We start from the raw sequence: 9,251 nt of genomic DNA on the forward strand, positions 1-9,251 counted from the left end.
CGCCATGTTTGATACTGGCGGAAGCCGGTTGCTAAATGAATAATGTAGCTGTTGCCTGGAACCGACACCTTCCTCTTTAATTCTTCTTGGAATGAGGAACGCAAGCTTATCATGGTTCTAAATTACTGTGTAGGTTGAGTTCTATGGGGAAGGATAAAGCGTGTCCTCTCAATTTTTTGCGTGGGTAATGTTCGATCAAAATCCTGCACCATCCCCTCTGTGCATCCAGGTCTTTCTCCGTGGTTGTGTGATATGAGTAAGCTCGTGTTGTGCTGACTCCAGAAGTTATGGTCCTATGTCACTCCAGTCTGGGAATTTAGCTATCTCTGGCAGCGTGAGTATTAAGCTTTTGGGGCAGAAAATATTTAGGAGAATAGTTCAAAGGATGAGTGACCTTGACTTAGATAGGAGAAACTGGGGTTGTTCTCCTTTAAGAAGAGAAGGTTGAAAGAAGATTTGATAGAGATGTTCAAAATCATGAAGGATCCAGATTAGGCAGCTGGGGAGACATTGTTCCCTGTTGGTGAAAGGGTTAAGAGCCAGATGACAACTGATCTAAGATGATTGCAAAAGAACATGGGTAAGAACATTCTTATGCAGCAAGTAATTAGGATCAGGAGTGTACCTGAGAGTGCAGTGGAGGCAGTTTCAATCGTGGCTTTCAAAAGGAAATTGGATAAGAACATGAAGGGAGATATTTTGCAAAGCAGCAGGGTAGGGACAGGGCAGTGGGATTAATCAAATTGAGCCGACACAGAGTTGACAGGCTGAATAAAAGCAAATTACTGCGGATACTGGAATCTGAAACCAAAAGAGAAAATGCTGGAAAATTGCAGCAGATCTGGCAGCATCTGTAAGGAGAAAAAAAGAGCTGACATTTCGAGTTCAGATGACCCTTTGCCAGGCTGAATGTTCTCCTTCTGTACTGTAAACATTCTGTGATTGTATGGGCTCCCAGTTTAACAAACTGTGCCAACCAATTCGAGTCATTGCGATGAGAATTAGACAGAAAAGAAAAAAACTCGCATTTGGAATCATAGATTGGCTACAGCACAGGAAACCATTCGGCCTGACATGCCTGTGTCAGTTCTCTGCAAGAGCGACTCACTAGGCTTAAGCCCATCTTTTCCCTGTAGGCCTGCAAATATTTTCTCTTGAGAAATTATCTAATTCTCTTTTGAAAATCATGATTGAATCTGCCTCTACCACATTTTCAGGCAGTCCATTCCAGACCCAAACCTCTTGCTCACGTCACCAGTATTTCTTTTGCCAATCACCTTAAATCAGTGTCCTCTGGTTCTTGATCCTTTCATCAATGGGAAGAGTTTCTCAAAGGAGGGGGAGGCCTAGAAATGGAGAGGAAACAATGGAGAGAATGCAAGAAGTAGGAGCTGGAGTAGACCATTCAACCTGCTTGATTTGATAAATAGAGTTGCCTCTATTTCACTTTCCTGTCTGCTCACCCAATAACTATGAGCTCCCTTGTCAATCAAAGTCTGTCTAATTCAGCCTTGCATATATTCATTGAGCCAGCCTCCGCTGCTCTCTGGGGAAGAGAATTGCACAAACTAAGGACCCTTTGAGAGAAATAAAAATTCTCCTCATCAGTCTTAAATAGGAGACCCTTTATTTTTAAATTAAGAAACCCGAGTTCTAGACTCCTCCACAATGGGAAATATCAATGTCTGGTTGCATTATGATTGTGTCAAACTGTCTCAGAATCATATATGTTTCAATAAAATCATCTTCTATTTTTCTAAACTCCAATGGTATAGGCACAACCTGTTCAACCTTCATTCATCCCAGGAATCAGTCAAGAGAACCTTCTAATGAAATTCTATCCTTTCTTAAGCAAGGATACCAAAACAGTACAAAGTATTCCTGATGCAATCTACACCGCTGTAACAAGACTTCTCTACTTTTATATTCTATTCCCATTACAATAAAAACCAACATTCCATTTACCTTCTTAATCATTTGCTGTAACTGCACATTAATGTTTTGTGATTCATGTACCAAGATACCTGGATTTTTCTCTACTAGAGTTTTGCCATCTCTGTCCGTTCAAATAATATACTGCTTTTCTATTTTTCATGCCAAAGTGGACATATTCACATTCTCATATTATACTGCCATCTTCTTGCCTGCTTACTAAATCTATCTGAATCCCTTTGTAGACTCTTTATTGTCCTCTTGATAATTTACTTTCCAAATTATCTTATGTCATCAGCAAATTTAGCAACCATACATTCAGTCCCATCATTCAAATCATGTATATAGATTGTAAATAGTTGAGGACACAAAAATAATTCATTTATCCCTACTCTGTTTCCTGTTAGTTAGCCAATCCTCTATCCATGCTCATATACTACCCCTGACACAATGGGCTCTTACTTTGTGTAGTAATTCTTGATGTGGCACACAGTATCAAAAGCTTTTCTGTAAACCCAAGTACACCACATCTATAGGTTTCCCCTTAACCACCTTGCTCAAAGAACTCTAATAAATTAGCCAGACACCATTTCCCTTTCACAAAACCACATTGACTCTGTCTGGTTGTATCATGATTTTTTAAATGACCTGCTATTATGTTCTAATGGATTCTAGCACTTTCCAGTCTGGCTAACTGGCCTATAATTTCGGTCTGCCCCCTTTCTTGAATAGAAATGTTACATCTGTGGCTTTCCAATCCATCAGGACCTTTCCAGAAACTAGGACATTTCAGAAGATCAGAATCAATGCATCTACTATCTCTGCAGCCACTTCTTTAAGATCCTGGGATGCAGGTCATCAGGCCAGGTGCTTGTCAGCTTTTAGTTCCAATAGTTTTCCCAGTACGCCTTCCCTAGCGACTGTAATTATTTTAAGTTCTTCCCTGCCTTGATTCCTCTTGATTTTCAAGTATTCTTGGGAATAACAGAGAGAGGAGTGAGAGACGAGGAGGGATTGGGGTGGGGGGGTTGGTGATGGATAGAAATGGAGAGGGAATAACAGAGAAAGAGGGAGGGTTAGAAATAGAGAGAATAACATAGAACGAGGGATAGACTTGCAGAGTCCAAATGACCCTTTGTCAGTCTGAATGTTCTCCTTCTGTGCAGTAAACATTGTGATTGTATGGGCTCCCAGCTTAACAAACTGTGTCAACCAATTCAGGTCGTTGCTATGAGAGTCAGACAGAAAAGAAAAAAACTCGCATTTAAAATCGTAGATTGGCTACAGCACAGGAAACCATTCAGCCTGACATGCCTGTGTCAGTTCTCTGCAAGAGCAACTCATTCGGCTTAAGCTCATCTTTTCCCTGTAGGGAGAGAGAGGGGGAGCAGTGGAATGGAAATGTAGGAAACAGAAAATAGAAGCAGGAAGAGGCCATTCTGCCCTTCGATTCTGCTCTGCCATTCATTATGATCATGGCTGATCATCCAACTCAATCGTTTGATCCTGCCTTCCCCCATATCCTTTGATCCCCTTTGCCCCACATGCTATATCCAACTGCTTCTTGAAAACATACAATGTTTTGGCCTCAACTACTTTCTATGATAGTGAATTCCATAGGCTGACCACTCTGGGTGAAGAAATTTCTCCTAATCTCTGTCCTAAAATGTCTACCCTGTATCCGCAGGACTTAGAGAGTCTGGTGAAATGCTGCAATGGCAATAATCTCTCCCTCAATCTCAGGAATATAAAGGGGATAGTCATCGACTTCAGGAAACATAGTGGAGGACGTGCCCCTGTCTATATCAAAGGTGATGAAGTGGAGATGGTCGAGAGCTTCAAGTTTCTCGGTGTTCAGTTCACCAAAAATCTGTCGTGGTCCCTCCACACTGATACCTTGCATTAAGTTGATGTTTCTCGACATGCTAGTTATGACTGTAACACTACATTCTGCACTCTCTCCTTCCCTATGAACAGTATAGCTGTATAGCGTGCAAGAAACAATACTTTTCACTGTATATTAATATAGGTGAAAATAATAAATCAAATCAAATGCTATAACTAAGAAAGCCCGCCAACACCTCTACTTTCTCAGAAGGCTAAGGAAGTTTGGCATGTCCACGATCACTCTCACCAATTTTTACATATGCACCATAGAAAGCATCCTTTCCGGATGCATCACAGATTGGTATGGCTCCTGCTCTGACCAAGACCGCAAGAAACTACAAAAGGTTGCGAACATAGCCCAGTCCATCACACAAACCAGCCTCCCATCCATTGACTTCATCTACACTTCCCGCTGCCTCAGGAAAGAAGCCAGCATAATCAAGGACCCCGTGCACACCGGACATACTTAAATCATAGAATCATAGAATCCCTACAGTGCAGAAGGAGGCCATTCAGCCCATCGAGTCTGCACCGACCACAATCCCACCCAGGCCCTACCCCCACATATTTTACCCGCTAATCCCTCTAACCTACGCATCTCAGGACTCTAAGGGGCAATTTTTAACCTGGCCAATCAACCTAACCCGTACATCTTTGGCCTGTGGGAGGAAACCGGAGCACCCGGAGGAAACCCACGCAGACACGAGGAGAATGTGCAAACTCCACACAGACAGTGACCCGAGCCGGGAATCGAACCCAGGACCCTGGAGCTGTGAAGCAGCAGTGCTAACCATTGTGCTACCGTGCCACTCTTCAACCTTCTTACACGGGGAAAAAAATACAAAAGTCTGAAAACACGTACCAACTGACTTCTTCCCTGCTGCCATCAGACTTTTGAATAGTCCTAACACATACTAAGCTGATCTTTCTCTTCACGCTATCCTAATACATGTGACAATAATCAAACAATCAGACTGTGATTCCTGGTTCTGGAAACCCCCACCATTGGGAACATCCTTCTTTGGAATGGAGAGGGAATAACAGTGAGAGAGGGAGAACAGCAATGGATAGAGTCCCTGAGAAAAAGGGGGAGAGACTGGAATGGAGTGTTACAGCTTTAGCTCAGTGGGCAGCAGTCTCACTTCTGAGTCAGGGCCCAACTTCAGAGAACTTGAACTCAAAACCAAGACTGACACTCAGGTGTTAATCATAAGGAATAGCTGCACTGTTGAAGGTGCTGGATAGAATTTTCCCCTCCTGCCAGTGGCAGGTTTTGTGGTGGGCAGGAATGGAAAACTTGGAGGGATTCCCAGTCGGATTCCCAGTAGCTGGAAAACAGATTGGAATTTTTCCCTCGCCACTTTCATGGCTGGTTAATGGCGGGTCAGGGATGCCAATGACTGGTGTCGGGAACACCATTTGCATGAATTACCATGTCGTGAATACTCATTAAATATACTACTCGACAGAATCACATTCCGCCTTCCAATCCTGCCAGTGGAATTCAGACCGGTCTGAAACACATTTGAGAATTGAGTGGCACGCATTGGTCAGCCCTCACTTCGCTCGTGACTTTGAGATGAGTACAACACTCAAAGTTTACCTGCAGCAGTGCTGCTCCAGTTTCTACGCAATAGCAGTGTGAAAGCACACTGGTGGGGTGTAGGGGTGGTCTGCTCACCGTGGATGCCTCCATTCTCCAGCAGGACACCACTCTGCAGTAGCTCTCAGGCAGGACTGCACTCTTAATAGAGATCAATATTGCAACTGGGGGAAGGAGGCGATGCTAAGGAAAAGGTGAGGGATATATGAGGGTGCAATGGGGTATAGACGGTTGGAAGGTGGGTGTGGATAATGGACACAGAGGGCGAAGGGGCAGCATGGTGGCACAGTGGTTAGCACTGTTATCTCACAGTACCAGGGACACGCATTTGATTCTGGCCTTGGATAACTGTCATGTGGAGTTTGCAAGTTCTCCCCATGTCTGCGTCGGTTTCCTCCGGGTGCTCTGGTTTCCTCCCACACTCCAAAGATATGCAGGTTAGGTAGATTGGTGCTGTTAAATTGCCCCTTAGTGTCCAAAGCTGTGTAGGTTAGATGGATTGGCCGTGGTAAATGCACGGGGTTATGGGGAAAGGGCAGAAAGGAGGGCCTGGATGGGATGCTCTTTCAGAGGGTTAGTGCAGACTCAATGGCCTCTTTCTGCACTGTAGGGATTCGATCGGATTCTTTGAAAGAGTTGGGAGGGGACAGGGGAGGGGGAACAATGACAGACAGAGGGGAGATTGAGGGAAACGGGAGCCCGATATGGGAGGCCAGAATAAAGATACACAAGACGTGGATGGTGAACTGTATGAATGAAGGGAGGATGTACCTTGATTCCAGGATAGGAAGGGGGGGGGGGGCGGGTTATGTTAGTGTGGGACAGGAGGGATGGGTTGGACAAAGCCTCATGGCTGAGGGGGAAGGGAGACTGTGTTGTGATTAGTCACGAGGGAACGGGGAATTTATTGAAAGACAGTCAATGTCCATGGCCAGGGGCCAACAGGTCAGAGTGAGAGATTAGAGGCTGTCCATCGGCCCTGTGGATCTCTCAAGGTGAGCAATTAAAGGCAGTCCTGGGGCCAGACTTCAGGGATGTACATGGCATGCATGTCATACACTCGCTCCAGGGAGGAGTAAGGCCTTTGCGCTCAACTGCGATAAGGCACAACTTGGTGTGCAGGGTGTGCTCACGGTCGGTAGTGATGGGATTGTCTGGCTTGGTACCAGGCTGTAGATGGGATGATCATGGATCAGGGAGAAATCTGCAGTCTGTAAATGGGGGACTCTCCTATATGTGACCATGCACACAGCCTCGAGATGGGGAGGGGTGAGGTTCTCATGGGACATGGAGACGTCAACAGTGATGGGTCAGGGAGGAAGACTGGAATGTCCACCACAACAACAGTTGGACCCAGGGTTGTGGGGGGAGGCTGGAGGATAACCAGAGGGAGATCTACCTGCACACCATGAGGTTCCAGAAAAATTGGAGGGGTCTGAGGCAGTATGGGAGGAGCAGTAAGAAGTCTCACAACACCAGGTTAAAGTCCTTCAGGTGCCACTCACCTGATGAAGGAGCAGCGCTCCGAAAGCTCCTGCTACCAAATAAACCTGTTGGACTTTAACTTGGTGTTGTGAGACTTCTAACTGTGCCTACCCCAGTCCAACGCCAGCATCTCCACAGTACGGGAGCAGCACATTGCTGGACTAAGGGACCCTTTCAGGGGACACTCTCAAACCTTGGGTCACAACATTGAAATGGAGTCAGAGCTGAGAGAAAAGAGGAAGACTTCAAAGAGGAAGGTGTCATTGGAGCCAATGCTATTTGGTTCGCCTTAGTGAGGAACTGCAGGAGTCATTGGCTTCAATACAATTGCTCCATTTCAGTATTATCAGAGAGGAATGTGATAACAGAATAGAAGCAAGTGTTAAGGAGGCACGGCTGCTGCATATCTGTCAGATCATCAATGAAAGCCTTGAATATGCTTTCTCCAATTGGCATGGAGAATGTGGCGTAGGACATCCAGTCGTAACTCATGTGCAAGTTAACCTTAATCAGTATACCAGATCAGCAATTGCAGGAGTAAGTTGGGTAAGGTGGCGCATTCAATGAACGCATCCAAACTTCTTCCAACATCTGTGGGATTGAGATGTCAAATATTAGGTTTGGCATCTTGGTCACCAAGATCCATGAGCTTGCACCTCAGCTACAAGGCTGTATCAGCGAAAAGCTGATAGCACAGACACAACTCTCTGTTGCAAATAAGAAGGTTTACTATATTTGTCCAATATTCATTCATCTGTTGCATCTATCCGTTCACAAAGAAAAGAAGGATGCTGACTACTTGATGGCAGTGATCAATTGAGGGGGAGAAGGAGAAGTCCAAAGATGTGCAAGTTAGGTTGATTGGCCACACTAAATTGACCCTAGTGTCAGGGGATTAGCAGGGTAAATATGTGGGGTTACGGGATAGGACCTGGGTGGGATTGTGGTTGTTGCAGACTTGATGGGCCGAATGGCCTCCTTCTGCACTGTAGAGATTGTATGATGATTCCATGAATCAGTTCCATGGTCCAGGGGAGTTCCATCAAGAACCAGAGGATGAAGAGCTTAGACCCGTTCCATAGATGTGACTCATGTGACCAAGGATCTACAGAAGACATTCCTATCTGGAAATGAGCAAGAGACAATGCTGTGCAAATCTGCACTTGTCAAGAGTTTGGTGAATCATGTCTACCACATTCTGCAGGAGGATCTAATGCCTCGTGGACTGAGTGGACATTCACTGCCAATGATCTTGAAGGTAACCAGTGCATTCAATTGTGTTGCCTGTGGTTCATTCCAGGGATCCAGAGCAGCATCTCACAATCCTCAGCACATAAATGTATCAAGGAAGTGACAGATCCCCTCTACAGGAAGGCTCATCATTAAGTGAAATTCACACGCAAAGAAACTAACCAGGCTGCTAGTTTTCATGGCCTTTAGCCTGCAGCTATCTCAGGCTTCCCTGGAGTGCAGGGTGCAATCGATTGCACACATGTGGCTTCAAGGGCTCCAGGGCAGCAGCACCTGTTGTTCATTAATAGGAAAGGATTCAATTTCCTGAATGTTTAACTGATGTGCGATCATCAGAAGCACATCATGCACATGAGAGTTCCCATGGCTTATACATCCTGAATCATTCCCAGATGCCTCACATATTTGAAGAGCCTAAGTGATACAGGGCTAGCTGTTTGGGAATGAGGATACTCAAATGATAGCTCATGACATCTGTGCTTCGGAGGTGAGGTCAACGTGGCGCATATCTCAACACGATCCATCATCGAGCAGACCATTGGCATCCTGAAGATTCGCCTCTGATGTCTGGACTGCTCAGGTGGGGCTCTGCAGTATTTTCTGCAGGCTGTATCGTGCACAATCGTGGTCTATTGCGCTCTTCACAACCTGGCACTTCTAAGAGGTGAATCCCTCACCAGAGGGAGACATGGAGGAGGCTGAGAGCTCCTCAGACAATGGAGAACAGGAAGGGCAAAAAAACTGAAGAGGGAGGTGAGGGTTGGCTTCCATGTGCGGATACAATTGAAGGACACTATGTGGAAAACATCCCCATGCCACACTAATAGCCATAAGATTCCAGGAGTAAGATGCAGACAACAGGAGGCAGCCACATTCTTTCCATCACTTCGTGCCATGCCTGTGCACCAAAAGGCCTTTAAAACCAATAACATCGAGAGCAAGCTCAGCATTTGGATTTGCACCTTCAACCCTCGTGACTCATCAGGCCGTAATCTTTGGATAGGTCAGTGGCAAATAATGTATCAGTGCATTATATGAAGTGAAAGTCAGCACAAAGGGCAGTCAAAGGACTTGATGCAGTCGTCATCACGTT

The sequence above is a fragment of the Mustelus asterias genome, chromosome 3, assembly GCF_964213995.1.
Source record: "Mustelus asterias chromosome 3, sMusAst1.hap1.1, whole genome shotgun sequence".
NCBI classification, from domain to species: Eukaryota; Metazoa; Chordata; class Chondrichthyes; order Carcharhiniformes; family Triakidae; genus Mustelus; species Mustelus asterias.